Source organism: Lithobates pipiens, unplaced genomic scaffold (assembly GCF_037356315.1).
Source record: "Lithobates pipiens isolate NorthernLeopardFrog02 unplaced genomic scaffold, aLitPip1_a1.2 Scaffold_18, whole genome shotgun sequence".
In the NCBI taxonomy this organism is placed as follows: Eukaryota; Metazoa; Chordata; class Amphibia; order Anura; family Ranidae; genus Lithobates; species Lithobates pipiens.
The window spans coordinates 648,500,305-648,517,320 of NW_027507758.1; the positions used below are offsets into that span (position 1 = coordinate 648,500,305).

General features: G+C 46.6%; 1 protein-coding gene across 1 annotated transcript in view; it reads left to right on the forward strand.

Moving 5' to 3' along the window:
• Positions 1–17,016, forward strand: part of LOC143986915 (ALK tyrosine kinase receptor-like) — a 619,389-nt gene that overhangs the window by 128,007 nt on the left and 474,366 nt on the right. The window lies entirely within an intron of this gene.

Below are 17,016 nucleotides of genomic sequence, written 5' to 3' on the forward strand. Positions count from 1 at the left end.
CCAAGAAATTTATTTCTGGCAGGATTTCTGTCACTCAAGTTCCTCCACCCCAAACTCGCTCATCCATGTCTTTATGGACCTTGCTTTGTGCACTGGTGCGCAGTCATGTTGGAACAGGAAGGGGCCGTCCCCAAACTGTTCCCACAAAGTTGGGAGCATGAAATTATCCAAAATGTTTTAGTATGCTGACGCCTTAAAAGTTCCCTTCACTGGAACTAAGGGGCCAAGCCCAACCCCTGAAAAACAACCCCCCACACCATAATCCCCCCTCCACCAAATGATTTGAATCAGTGCACAGAGCAAGGTCCATAAAGACATGGATGAGCAAGTTTGGGTTCAAGAACTTGACTGGCCTGCACAGAGTCCTGACCTCAACCCGATAGAACACCTTTGGAATGAATTAGAGCGGATACTGTGAGCCAGGCCTTCTCGTCCAACATCAGTGCCTGACCTCATAAATGTGCTTCTGGAAGATTGGTCAAACATTCCCATAGACACCCTCCTAAACCTTGTGGACGACCTTCCCAGAAGAGATGAAGCTGTTATAGCTGCAGAGGGCGGAGCCAACTCAATATTGAACCCTACGGACTAAGACTGAGATGCCATTAAAGTTCATGTGTGTGTAAAGGCCGGCATCCCAATACTTTTGACAATATAATGTATTTCTCTCTGGGGTCAGGACTGGTCGTGGCCCCCCAGGGATTGGTACATCTGTCTGACTCCGGTGACTATATCATTCCCCAGATTCATGGAGGATTCTCTCCTCTGGAGCTGTCATGGTGAGACGTACGGAGACATTAGTACGGCCATAAAAAAATATGAAGTGTTGCAATTACGGGTTATTGGAGCCAATTACCTCTCCGTACCGTCACCCCCACTCCGGGAAGGTTCATCTGCAGGGCAGATCCAATCTACACTCTACATCACCGCCATTATCAATGAGCCCTCCGTGTCATCTGTGCCGAGCACCGAGAACTTACTGTGCCGAGCACCGAGGACTTACTGTATCGAGCACCGAGGACTTACTGTGCCAAGCACCGAGGACTTACTGTATCGAGCACCGAGGACTTACTGTGCCAAGCACCGAGGACTTACTGTGCCAAGCACCGAGGACTTACTGTATCGAGCACCGAGGACTTACTGTGCCGAGCACCGAGGACTTACTGTATCGAGCACCGAGGACTTACTGTATCGAGCACCGAGGACTTACTGTATCGAGCACCGAGGACTTACTGTATCGAGCACCAAGGACTTACTGTATCAAGCACCGAGGACTTACTGTGCCGAGCACCGAGGACTTACTGTGCCGAGCACGGAGGACTTACTGTATCAAGCACCAAGGACTTACTGTATCGAGCACCGAGGACTTACTGTGCCGAGCACCGAGGACTTACTGTATCGAGCACCGAGGACTTACTGTATCGAGCACCGAGGACTTACTGTATCGAGCACCGAGGACTTACTGTATCGAGCACCAAGGACTTACTGTATCGAGCACCGAGGACTTACTGTATCGAGCACCGAGGACTTACTGTATCGAGCACCGAGGACTTACTGTATCGAGCACCAAGGACTTACTGTATCAAGCACCGAGGACTTACTGTGCCGAGCACCGAGGACTTACTGTGCCGAGCACGGAGGACTTACTGTGCCGAGCACCGAGAACTTACTGTGCCGAGCACCGAGGACTTACTGTATCGAGCACCGAGGACTTACTGTGCCAAGCACCGAGGACTTACTGTATCGAGCACCGAGGACTTACTGTATCGAGCACCGAGGACTTACTGTGCCAAGCACCGAGGACTTACTGTGCCAAGCACCGAGGACTTACTGTATCGAGCACCGAGGACTTACTGTATCGAGCACCGAGGACTTACTGTATCGAGCACCGAGGACTTACTGTGCCGAGCACCGAGGACTTACTGTATCGAGCACCGAGGACTTACTGTATCGAGCACCGAGGACTTACTGTATCGAGCACCGAGGACTTACTGTATCGAGCACCGAGGACTTACTGTATCGAGCACCAAGGACTTACTGTATCAAGCACCGAGGACTTACTGTGCCGAGCACCGAGGACTTACTGTGCCGAGCACCGAGGACTTACTGTGCCGAGCACGGAGGACTTACTGTATCGAGCACCAAGGACTTACTGTGCCGAGCACCGAGGACTTACTGTGCCCAACTTTATTTACAGAGATTTCCCATTCTCATCTACTGTATGAAGGAACACAGAGGAGCCAGGATTTTACATTTTATCCAATGACAGCCAATCAGATGACAATGCTGACAACTTCATAATCTCTGATCATCTCCTGTACTATGTCTGCAGTCTCTGACCATCTTCTGTACTATGTCTGCAGTCTCTGACCATCTTCTGTACTATGTCTGCAGTCTCTGATCATCTCCTGTATCATGTCTGCAGTCTCTGACCATCTCCTGTACTGTGTCTGCAGTCTCTGACCATCTTCTGTACTATGTCTGCAGTCTCTGATTATCTCCCGTACTATGTCTGCAGTCTCTGATCATCTCCTGTACCATGTCTGCAGTCTCTGACCATCTTCTGTACTATGTCTGCAGTCTCTGACCATCTTCTGTACTATGTCTGCAGTCTCTGATCATCTCCTGTATCATGTCTGCAGTCTCTGACCATCTCCTGTACTGTGTCTGCAGTCTCTGACCATCTTCTGTACTATGTCTGCAGTCTCTGATTATCTCCCGTACTATGTCTGCAGTCTCTGATCATCTCCTGTATCATGTCTGCAGTCTCTGACCATCTCCTGTAATATGTCCGCAGTCTCTGATCATCTCCTTTACTATGTCTGCAGTCTCTAAACATCTCCTGTACTATGTCCGCAGTCTCTGATCATCTCCTGTACCATGTCTGCAGTCTCTGATCATCTCCTGTACCATGTCTGCAGTCTCTGACCATCTCCTGTACTATGTCTGCAGTCTCTGATTATCTCCTGTACTATGTCTGCAGTCTCTGACCATCTCCTGTACCATGTCTGCAGTCTCTGATCATCTCCTGTACTATGTCTGCAGTCTCTGATCATCTCCTGTACTATGTCTGCAGTCTCTGATCATCTCCTGTACTATGTCTGCAGTCTCTGACCATCTCCTGTACTATGTCTGCAGTCTCTGATCATCTCCTGTACTATGTCTGCAGTCTCTGATCATCTCCTGTACTATGTCTGCAGTCTCTGATCATCTCCTGTACTATGTCTGCAGTCTCTGATCATCTCCTGTACTATGTCTGCAGTCTCTGATCATCTCCTGTACTATGTCTGCAGTCTCTGACCATCTCTTGTAGTAATCGTGAATTATGGTCCTGGAATACATACATCACGTGTTTAGTGTAATTGATGTTTACATGCTCGCCCTATGTGGGACTTTTTACATTGGAACGATTTCGCCAGAAATTTTGATTTGTTATTTTGAATTAAATTAAAATGGTTGCTATTGTAATTTGGATATTTGGATACATCCGATATTCTGAATAACGAAAGATTTGTCTCAATTTCAATAAGGAACAACACAAACCTCACACGTCTACTTTTTTTTATTCTATTATAGTCTATTCTTTTATTTTCTATTATTTTGTATTCTATTGCTTTATTTTCTTTTCTATTTTATTCTCTTCGGAAATTGGAAATTCAATGTGAAAACGATTCAAGTTTGGATTTCGCCAGAAATTTCGATTCGTTATAATGAATTCATTTAAATTTGTTACTGTTGCGATTTGGATATTCGGATAAATCCAAATTTCTGAATAACGAAAAGATTTGTCCGAATTTCAATTTAGAACACAACGAACCTCACATGTCTACCTCACAGCAGCTGCGAGCTTGATGTTAACCCCTTGCCTGCCATGCCGTTTACAAACGTATCATGGTAGTGGAGGGGTTAATGTGTGTAAAATGAAGGGACTCCGGCAGGAAAGGCGGGAGCCGCGCTCGTCTTTTCATGAGTAGAATAGTGACAGCGCGGTCTTCACCAGGAAAGGAGAACCAATGAAGACCTTCCCTTTGTTCCCCCCGGAGAAGCGCAGTGACAGTGAGTAATGCGTCTCCGGGGGGGGGGGGGGGGGAGGGAGTAGTGAATGGGGACACGTTATTGGCTCCTGTATTTCTGGAAGTGGCGGTGAACGGGCCGCGCAGTTCTGTAGGCTCAGCAGTGGCCGGGGTCAGAGCTGATTGCCGAGTAAATCAGGTGTCGGATCGAAGACAAGAGAAGTGCTGAAATCTCCCTTTTTATTCCGCGCCGAGCTGACCACGCCGAGCTGACCGCGCCGAGCCGAGCTGACCGAGCCGAGCCGAGCCGAGCCGAGCGCGCCGAGCCGAGCTGAGCTGACCACGCCGAGCTGACCGCTATGTGTGATTTTTAACGGGAACCCAGCGAAGAATTGTGTCCGGCTGTTATTGCTGTCGGTGTTCCTTTTAGAGGTCCTTCTTTTCATGACAAAGAGATGTGATTGGTCCCATTAGTCCTGTGCTCAGGGCCGCTGTAGCGTGGGTTGTCATCACCCGGGGCAAGGCAAATAATTTGCGCCCCCTAACCTGCGGACTTTTAGCACTCCCCGAGTCCCTTCCTATACAATAGTACTGACCTACCTGATTCCTATACTGACCACTACACTAACCTACTTGATTTCAACACTGACCAACCTGATTCCTTTACTGACCATTACACACTACACTGACCACTATACTATACTGTCCACTACACTACACTGACCACTATACTATACTGTCCACTACACTACACTGACCACTATACTGTCCACTACACTACACTGACCACTATACTATACTGTCCACTACACTACACTGACCACTATACTATACTGTCCACTACACTACACTGACCACTATACTGTCCACTACACTACACTGACCACTATACTATACTGTCCACTACACTACACTGACCACTATACTATACTGTCCACTACACTACACTGACCACTATACTATACTGTCCACTACACTACACTGACCACTATACTATACTGTCCACTACACTACACTGACCACTATACTGTCCACTATACTACACTGACCACTATACTACACTGTCCACTACACTACACTGACCACTATACTATACTGTCCACTACACTACACTGACCACTATACTATACTGTCCACTACACTACACTGACCACTATACTATACTGTCCACTACACTACACTGACCACTATACTATACTGTCCACTACACTACACTGACCACTATACTATACTGTCCACTACACTACACTGACCACTATACTATACTGTCCACTACACTACACTGGCCACTATACTATATTGTCCACTACACTACACTGACCACTATACTATACTGTCCACTACACTACACTGACCACTATACTATACTGTCCACTACACTACACTGACCACTATACTGTCCACTATACTACACTGACCACTATACTACACTGTCCACTACACTACACTGACCACTATACTATACTGTCCACTACACTACACTGACCACTATACTATACTGTCCACTACACTACACTGACCACTATACTATACTGTCCACTACACTACACTGACCACTATACTGTCCACTATACTACACTGACCACTATACTACACTGTCCACTACACTACACTGACCACTATACTATACTGTCCACTATACTACACTGACCACTATACTACACTGACCACTATACTATACTGCCCACTACACTACACTGGCCACTATACTTTACTGTTCACTACACTACACTGACCACTATACTGTCCACTATACTACACTGACCACTATACTACACTGACCACTATACTATACTGCCCACTACACTACACTGGCCACTATACTATACTGTTCACTACACTACACTGACCACTATACTGTCCACTATACTACACTGACCACTATACTACACTGACCACTATACTATACTGCCCACTACACTACACTGACCACTATACTATACTGTCCACTATACTACACTGACCACTATACTGCACTGACCACTATACTATACTGCCCACTACACTACACTGGCCACTAAACTATACTGTCCACTACACTACACTGACCACTATACTATACTGTCCACTACACTGACCACTATACTATACTGTCCACTACACTACACTGACCACTATACTATACTATCCACTACACTACACTGACCACTATACTGTCCACTACACTACACTAACCACTATACTATACTGTCCACTACACTACACTGACCACTATACTATACTGTCCACTACACTACACTGACCACTATACTATACTGTCCACTACACTACACTGACCACTATACTATACTGTCCACTACACTACACTGACCACTATACTATACTGTCCACTACACTACACTGACCACTATACTATACTGTCCACTACACTACACTGGCCACTATACTATATTGTCCACTACACTGACCACTATACTATACTGTCCACTACACTACACTGACCACTATACTATACTGTCCACTACACTACACTGACCACTATACTGTCCACTACACTACACTGACCACTATACTACACTGTCCACTACACTACACTGACCACTATACTATACTGTCCACTACACTACACTGACCACTATACTGTCCACTATACTACACTGACCACTATACTACACTGACCACTATACTATACTGCCCACTACACTACACTGGCCACTATACTTTACTGTTCACTACACTACACTGACCACTATACTGTCCACTATACTACACTGACCACTATACTACACTGACCACTATACTATACTGCCCACTACACTACACTGGCCACTATACTATACTGTTCACTACACTACACTGACCACTATACTGTCCACTATACTACACTGACCACTATACTACACTGACCACTATACTATACTGCCCACTACACTACACTGGCCACTATACTATACTGTTCACTACACTACACTGACCACTATACTGTCCACTATACTACACTGACCACTATACTACACTGACCACTATACTACACTGACCACTATACTATACTGCCCACTACACTACACTGACCACTATACTATACTGTCCACTATACTACACTGACCACTATACTGCACTGACCACTATACTATACTGCCCACTACACTACACTGGCCACTAAACTATACTGTCCACTACACTACACTGACCACTATACTATACTGTCCACTACACTGACCACTATACTATACTGTCCACTACACTACACTGACCACTATACTATACTATCCACTACACTACACTGACCACTATACTGTCCACTACACTACACTAACCACTATACTATACTGTCCACTACACTACACTGACCACTATACTATACTGTCCACTACACTACACTGACCACTATACTATACTGTCCACTACACTACACTGATCACTACACTATACTGTCCACTATACTACACTGACCACTATAATGTCCACTACACTACACTGACCACTATACTGTCCACTACACTACACTAACCACTATACTAGTACTGTCCACTATACTATGCAGTCCACTACACTACACTAACCACTATACTATACTGTCCACTACACTGACCACTATACTGTCCACTACACTACACTGACCACTATACTGTCCACTACACTGACCACTATACTGTCCACTATACTACACTAACCACTATACTATACTGTCCACTATACTATGCTGTCCACTACACTACACTAACCACTATACTATACTGTCCACTATACTATGCTGTCCACTACACTACACTAACCACTATACTATACTGTCCACTACACTACACTAACCACTATACTATACTGTCCAGTGTCCACTATACTGTCCACTACACTACACTAACCACTATACTATACTGTCCAGTGTCCACTATACTGAACACTATACCATACTGTCCACTACACTACACTGTCCACTACACTATACTGACCACTACACTATACTGTCCACTACACTATACTGACCACTACACTATACTGACCACTACACTGACCACTACGCTATACTGACCACTGCACTATACTGTCCACTATACTACACTGACCACTGTACTGACCACTATACTACACTGACCACTACACTATACTATCCACTACACTATACTGTCCACTGCACTACGATATACTACACTGACCACTATACTGTCCACTATATTACACTGACCACTGCACCATACTGACCACTATACTACACTGACCACTACACTATACATTCCACTACACTATACAGACCACTACACTATAGTGACCACTACACTATACTGACCACTACACTATACTGACCACTACACTGTCCACTACACTATACCGTCCACTATACTATACTGTCCACTACAGTACACTGACCTACTATACTGTCCACAATACTGTCATGCCTATAGTCTTCCTATACTGACACTACATATATGGTGCCCCCCCCCCCCCCCCCGTCCGTGTCCATCCACTGAGTACAACTGCTCCTATTGGATGTGGGACTTTTTTCATTTTCGTGCCGTAGGGTGATAAAGTCAGTTCCGCTGTTTTCAGGGGAGGGCTGGGCCAGGGGGCAGGGATGCATTTGCCCCCTGGGCTGCTCTGATATGCGGTGGCAAAGGCTGCTGTGTCGTCAGCTCAAAACCGCAACATGCACAGTTCTTGAGCTGGCCGAGTCCAGTACTGTGAGCCAACGATGTCTTCATGTCAGGGCTGACAGTCTGTGTTACACAGCACAGCCCCGCCCAGCCCCACCCTACTCCACACCATTGGCTGGCAGAGGCTGGACCTGCTCTCTGCTCAATCTGAGCAGTTGGCTGGAATCCAGTGAGGCTCCTGGGAGGCTGGGACCATCCACGTAAGTGAGCTCCTCCTCTCTCCTCTCTGCAGCCAAAGAGTTTTTTTCTAGCAGCCTGTGCCAGTACCTTGCCCTCCTAGGGCTAGGTGGTATGATGTGGGCTGTCACTGACATGCTGCAGTTTGGCTGCAGTGCTGGTGTACTGGCAGTCATCCTGCATGTTGCCCCTGGGACATAGAGGATGCACATTTTTACTGCATGTTCTGAAAGTGCACAAAACGTCCTGCATGCTGCATGTTTGGTGCACTTTCAGAACATGCAGCAACAATGAGTAACCTAAAAGAAGTCTGAGGGGGTGTGACACCCGCCAGTACACCCGCACTGCAGCCAAACCGCAGCACACCAGTGTGAGCCTAAATGCTTGTATTCACTTGCAGCAGCCACTGCCACTCCTCTGAAAAGTGATCCATGCTCAGGTCACTTTTCAGAGGCATTTGACAGGCAGTGAATAGTTGATATCACATTTCATCCCTGCCTGCTTTAACCCCCCTAAATGCCAATCCCTGCAGGTAATGACACAGTTCACTTTGAACTCCGCCTTATTTCCATTACTCTCTGTAGGTATTAGATGTGGTCTCACCTTTTTGTTTGTACATCTAATACCAAAGGGTACTTTCACACTGGGGCGATGTGGGCGGTAGTGGTACAGCGCTGCTCGTTTTAGTGGCGCTTTACCATTGTTTTAGTGGCGCTAGCGGGGCACTTTTAACCCCCACTAGTGGCCAAAGAAAGTGTTAAAAACGGCCGTGTTGCAATGGGCTGGGCACCTCTCCCAAACCGCCCCAATAATGCTGCTTGCTGGACTTTTCAGAATGTCCTTCAAGCGCACCGCCCCAGTGGGAAACCTGGGGTGGCATAAGAAGTGCTTTACAGGTGCTATTTTTTAGCACTAAAACGCCTGTACAGCGCCTTCAGTGTTAAAGGACCCTAAAGAGAGTTCTGGAAATAAGGTGGAGTTCAAAGTGAATTTCTACACCTAAGTGGAGCCCCCCTTTCAGAAGATTTGAGGATATGATTAAACCCAGAGACTGGTGGACTTAGGCCACAATAGACAGATTGAAATTCTGCCGGTTCAGCAGACATTTCAATCTATCTCTGTGCAGACTGGTTGTACAGAATTTGACTCCATCAACTGACAGGACAACCAGCGTGTCTTTATGTTTTTTAGCGATCAGTGCTGGCTGCTATAGCTGCCAGCAGTGATCACTGTATTCTGATGGCTTGGAAACTTTCACCTCAGAGCACACACCAACACACGGCTCTTACGGAAGCTTGGTAATTCAAGTTCTGGGCTTCCCTAACATTACAGCCCTGTGGGGCTGTGACCAAGTCTGGGCAAGAGCTGGGATATGACATTACTTACCTCATATCCCTGCCACTCCTAAACCTGCTCCACTGCAGCACCAGGCCCACAATGCCCTTAATCTGGCCTGTGCTCCGGCATGCGCCTGCATGTGCATTTCTTACTATCCACAATTGAGACAGGAGGAACCTGCACCCTGGTGAATCTGGTGTTCATGCCGGGGAGACAACAGGACTTGCGTGTTTAGCCTGCTGCGCTCACTGTGACTCTCAGCTACTCTGCTTGCTTGGCTTGCCCAGTGGTGTGGTGCTCACTCACCAGAGAAGCTCCGCACTCCACAGGTAGTGCTTAGTGTGGTGCCAGTGACAGCACAGTCTTTAGTCTTCATCTTCCTGCAGTCTCATTGGTCTGTGTACTGGGTGTGGGGAAGGGGCCAGCTCTTTTTCTCAGTCTCTCTGGGGGCAATCATGCAGTCTCTGAGAGACTGCTCCATTCTCTGAGAGAATGCTCCACTTCACACTGCCTGTACAGAGACTGACTGCTTCACAGTGCCTGCACAGAAAGTGACTGCTCTCTCTGTGCAGGCAGTGTGAAGCGGGGTCTGTGCAGGCAGTGTGAAGTGGGTTCTCTCTCTGTGGAGGCAGTGTGAAGCGGGGTCTCTCTCTGTGGAGGCAGTGTGAAGCGGGGTCTCTCTCTGTGGAGGCAGTGTGAAGCGGGGGTCTGTGCAGGCACTGTGAAGCGGGGTCTGTGCAGGCAGTGTGAAGCGGGGTCTCTCTCTGTGCAGGCAGCGTGAAGCGGTCTCTCTCTGTGGAGGCAGTGTGAAGTGGGTTCTCTCTCTGTGGAGGCAGTGTGAAGCAGTCTCTCTCTCTGTGCAGGCAGTGTCAAGCAGTCTCTCTCTCTTTGGGGCAATGTGGAGCAGTCTCCCTCTCTCTCTGTACGGGGAATGTGGTGTAGATGGGTGGTGAGCTGATTCAGTGGTTCAATGGGCCACTTGACTGGACTTGCCCCCCAGGCCTAAGGCTGCCAGCCCTCCCCTGGCTGTTTTGCTGGGTGGGTTGGGGGTGGAGTTGCCACCTTTTCTTTAAGGCAAGCCCAAACACTTTAGCAGCTGCGTTTTTTTTTTTTGGGGGGGGGGGGGGGGTATATGCCTTAAGATTGTAAAATAGCTGGAACACTTTTGGTGGCCTGAAAGAGAGCAGTAATGCGGCGAGCATAGAGGTGGCGAGCATAGAGGCGGCGAGCATAGAGGCGGCGAGCATAGAGCGCGGCAGACAGTGCATGTGGCCGAATTATAAGTCTTAGACCCCTTTCACACAAGGGCGTTTTGCAAGCGCTATAGCGTTAGAAATAGCGCCTGCAATCCGCCCTAAAGAAGCTGCACCATTGTCTGTAGTGTGATCCCCCCGAGGGCTTTCATACTGGAGCGGTGCGCTGGCAGGACGTCGGGGAAAAGTCCTGCCTGGAGCTTCTTAGGAGCGGTGTGTTTACCGCTCCTCCACCGCTGCTCCCCATTGAAATCAATGGGGCAGCGCTGTAATACCACCGGCAAAACGCCGCTATTGCGGCATATTGCCGGCGGTTTTAACCCTTTCTCGGCCGCTAGCAGGGGGTAAAAGCGCCCCACTAGTGGCCGAAATGGGCCGCAAATCCAGCGGTAAAAATAGCGGCGTTTTACCACCCACGCTATGGGCGGTGTGGTGTAAAAGGGGCTTATGCACGGAGTGCTGGATTCAGAACGATTTAAAGTACAAAATGCAGGGGTGAGATATGTCCTGGGGAAAAGACTAGTGATAGCATGGGGGTAGGGGGAGTTATATATGTGCTGGGGGGAGTCTTTGGGAGGGGAGAGGGCTAGTGATAACAAGAAGGGGTCACATATGTGCTGGGGGGGGCACTTTGGGAGGGGAGAGTGCAAGAGCTAGCAAGGGGGGGGGGGCAGATATGTGCTAGGGGAGAGGGCTAGTGCAAGATAGGGGTGGGGCGGTTGGATATCTACTGGGGGCGTGCTTTGTGATGGGAGAGGGCTAGTGCAAGGGGGAGTTGGATATGTGCTGGGGGGGGGGCGCTTTGAAAGGGGAGAGGGGTAGTGCAAGAGGGGGAGTTAGGGGCAGTTGGATATGTGCTGGGGGTGCGCTTTGTGATGGGAGAGGGCTAGTGCAAGAGGGGGTTGGATATGTGCTGGGGGTGCTTTAAAAGGGGAGAGGGGTAGTGCAAGGGGGTAGGGGCTGTTGGATATGTGCTGGGGGCACGCTTAGAGAGGGGAGAGGGCTAGTGCAAAATGGGAGTGGTGGGGTTGGATATGTGCTGGGGGGGTGCTTTGAAGGGGGTAGTGCAAGGGGGGGGGGGTTAGTGGCTGTTGGAAATATGCTGGGGGCGCGCTTTGCGATGGGAGAGGGATAATGCAAGAGGGGGTTGGATATGTGCTGTGGGGGTGCTTTAAGAGGGGAGAGGGCTAGTGCAAGATAGGGGTGGGGGGTTGTATATGTGCTGGGGGGGCCCTTTTAAAGGGGAGAGGTGTAGTGCAAGGGGGGTAGGGGCTGTTGGATATGTGCTGGGGGTGCGATTTGTGATGGGAGAGGGCTAGTGCAAAATGGGAGTGGGGGGGGGGGGGGTAGGATATGTGCTAGGGTGTGCAAAATTCTGACAAAGTTCGATTCGAATTCAAATCGAATTCGAAAACAAATTTGAAACGCAGTCAAATTCGAAAATATTAGAAATCGTTTTTTTAAAAGAGAATAAACTAAAATAGAATATAAAATAATAAAGCAATAGAATAAAAATGGAAGAATAGTAAAAAATAGAATAGAATTTAATAGAATATAATAAAATAAAATAGGATATGACCGCCTTCCTAAATTCAAATAGAATACATTTGAACAGAATCAATTAGAATAGCATTCAAAACAATGGAATGCAAAATAAGAGAAAATAAGAGAATAGAATAGAAAAACAATATAATAAAATAAAATATAAAAAATATAATCATCTTCAGAAATTCAAATTTTGAATAGAATGAATTTGAATTACAAAAGATTTGAATAAAAATAGAAAAAAAATAAAGAAAGAAAATAAGAGAATAGAATAGAAAATAATTGAAAAACAATTAATATAGAATAGAATACAGTAGAATATAACTGTATGTAATTTATTTTCTATTTTATTTGATTCTATTTTATTGATTTTCTATTCTATTCTCTTTTTTTATATATTCTATTCTAATCTTTTCTATTCAAATTAATTCTATTAGAACTTTGGAAGGTGGCTATATATTTTTTTCCTTTTTTTTTTTTTCTATTATGTTATAATTTTTTAATTGTCGGACAGTCAGCTGCATTTAAATGGGAAAAAAAAAAAACAATGTGAATTCGATTATCGAATTACAGCAACAATTTTTTTTTTACTTTTTTTTTTTAATGCAGTCAGATTTTTTGAATTTTTAGAATTCGGTTGAATTTTTTGAATTTTAATACGAAACTAACTAAACACATTCCGAAAAAAGGAATGAAACAAATGTAACAAATGTAACTAAACAAATTAATTTAAATAACGAATCAAACGAAACGAAACAAAACACATTTTTTTCGTCCCGCACATGTCTACAAAAAGCCACAGGTCTTCATTGTGCACCATTATGACCATCTACCTGCCGACCCCCCAACGACCAATGACATCATCAGTTGATAAGGAGGATGTTAGTTGCCTACATAGCATCTTATATGACCCTCCCTTGCCTCTCTCCATCAGCATGGGGTTACATTAGCTTAGAGTGATGGAGAAAAACTGAGGGAAAAGAGATACATTGGCATACTAGTCAGTACCAGTTTGCAAAAGTGTATTTGCTTTAATGGAATAAATCACCTCTAACGTTGGAATTAGAATAGTCTTTACATTTTAGAATGGGGTGCCTCATGACTGTCTATGATTTTGGAGGGTGCCTCAAGACTGTCTATGATTTTGGAGGGTGCCTCAAGACTATCTACCGTATGATTTTGGAGGGTGCCTCAAGACTGACGATGATTTTTGGAGGGTGCCTCAAGACTGTCCAGGATTTTTGGAGGGTGCTTCAAGACTGTTGGTGATTTTGGAGGGTGCCTCAAGACTGTCTATGATTTTGGAGGGTGCCTCAAGACTGTCGATGATTTTGGAGGGTGCCTCAAGACTGTCTATGATTTTGGAGGGTGCCTCAAGACTGTCGATGATTTTGGAGGGTGCCTCAAGACTGTTGATGATTTTGGAGGGTGCCTCAAGACTGTCTATGATTTTGGAGGGTGCCTCAAGACTGTTGATGATTTTGGAGGGTGCCTCAAGACTGTCTATGATTTTGGAGGGTGCCTCAAGACTGTTGATGATTTTGGAGGGTGCCTCAAGACTGTCTATGTTTTTGGAGGGTGCTTCAAGACTGTCTATGATTTTGGAGGGTGCCTCAAGACTGTCTATGATTTTGGAGGGTGCCTCAAGACTGTTGATGATTTTGGAGGGTGCCTCGGAGACTGTCTATGTTTTTGGAGGGTGCTTCAAGACTGTCTATGGTTTTGGAGGGTGCCTCAAGACTGTTGATGATTTTGGAGGGTGCCTCAGGACTGTTTATGATTTTGGAGGGAGCATTAAGAATGTCTATGTTTTTGGAGGGTGCCTCAAGACTGTCTATGGTTTTGGAGGGTGCCTCAAGACTGTCTATGGTTTTGGAGGGTGCCTCAAGACTGTCTATGGTTTTGGAGGGTGCCTCAAGACTGTCTATGGTTTTGGAGGGTGCCTCAAGACTGTTGATGATTTTGGAGGGAGCATTAAGAATGTCTATGTTTTTGGAGGGTGCCTCAAGACTGTCTATGGTTTTGGAGGGTGCCTCAAGACTGTCTATGGTTTTGGAGGGTGCCTCAAGACTGTCTATGGTTTTGAAGGGTGCCTCAAGACTGTTGATGATTTTGGAGGGTGCCTCAAGACTGGGGGCCACAAGAGATATATATGCTGGCTGCCTTGGAGGAGACAGGGAGGGGGCGGGACGAGTGGCGTACATACAGTGAGAATTTCCTGCTTACACGGTGGCCTATGTAATAGGAAGTTCCGCCTGCGCTGCCATTGGACGACTGTTCTGCCCATCATAAAAGACGGGAGCTTGTATTAAATAGGCCGCCGAGAAAACAGATTCTCCTGTAAGTAATCTGTTGCTGCTTGTCCCGCCCCCCTCATTGTCCCCTCCTAAACTGCAGATGGGCAATGATGGGCATTTATGGCAAGGGTGGGGCAGGGGGTAGGGGTCATTTACACTTGCTGGGACTTTAACACACATTACCTCTTCAACATGCTTTTTTATGTGTTTTTGTTGCTTCTGCAATGCGTTCTTGAAGTTTAAATAAAGCTTGGCAAATGCCATGTTTGTGTTGATTTTCTGTTTTAAAGGGGTTCAGCTTATCCCCTGCTCAGTAGTACCCCCAGCTCTGCTGATGCCCAAATCAGTAGTAACTCCCAGCTCTGCTGATCCTCCGTTCATTAGTAACCCCCAGCTCTGCTGATCTCCCAGTCAGTAGTAACCCCCAGCTCTGCTGATCTCCAAGTCAGTAGTAACCCCCAGTTCTGCTGATCACCCAGTCAGTCGTATCCCCAGCTCTGCTGATCGCCCAACTCAGTAGTAACCCCCAGCTCTGCTGATCTCCCAGTCAGTAGTAACCCCCAGCTCTGCTGGTCCCCTTGTCAGTAGTAACCCCCAGATCTGCTGATCCCCCAGTCAGTAGTAACCCCCAGTTCTGCTGATCACCCAGTCAGTAGTATCGCCAGCTCTGCTGATGCCCAACTCAGTAGTAACCCCCAGCTCTGCTGATCTCCCAGTCAGTAGTAACCCCCAGCTCTGCTGATCCCCCAGCTCTGCTGATCCCCCTTTAATTAGTAACCTCCAGCTCTACTGATTCCCTAGTCAGTAGTAACCCCCAGCTCTGCTGATCACCCAGTCAGTTTTAACCACCAGCTGTGCTGATCCCCAACTCAGTAGTAAACCCCCAGCTCTGCTGATCACCCAGTCAGTAGTAACCCCCAGCTCTGCTGGTCCCCTTGTCAGTAGTAACCCCCAGCTCTGCTAGTCCCCTTGTCAGTAGTAACCCCCAGCTCTGCTGATCCCCCAGTCAGTAGTAACCCCCATCTCTGCTTATCCCCTGTTCATTAGAATCCCCGTGCCCTGCTGATCCCCCTGTCAGTAGTAACCCCCAGCTCTGCTGATCCCCCAGTCAGAAGTAATCCCCAGCTCTGCTGATCCCCTGGTCAATAGTGAACACAATCTCTGCTGATCCTCTGGTTCGCTGTTCCTTCTCGTTCTCCGGACCTCTAGTGGCTACCTAGGAACCTACACTGCCTACTCTATGTGTCTGTCTGTTGGTTTATAGGTGTGCAGCTTTCCTTTCTGTCCTTTCACGCCCCCTAGATTTTTATAAGATCAGATTTTCGCAAAAAGGCTGCATGCATGGGTTACAGGTTTAATCATTTCTTATCCGGAGGGGGTGTTTAGGTGGAAGTAGGGTTGTGTTTTGCATAATTTAGTAGTTTTTCGGATAATAAAATGATGTTTCTTTGTATATACTTCTATTTATGTTATTTTTGGAAAATGTAATTCCTGTAATTTGCTGCTGTAAGCTGGTTTGTTTTTTGTTTATGTATATATTCATTCATTTTATATTTTTGGTTCAATACGTAACGTCAGCCATCCCGAGTTTTACATTAAAGAGGTAACCTTTATTCTTCATTTTTATCCCGACTGCAGTGATGTCCCGTGATCTGCAGCTCAGGAAATAGTTTTAGGGTTCCCCGGGACCCCCATCCCCCCCCCCCAGAGTTCCACTAAAGGTAGAAAGGCTGAGAAAGTCTGATATAAAAAACACCGTTGTTCTGATATTTCATAAGACTCAAAACAAGGGTGGAGTCATCCA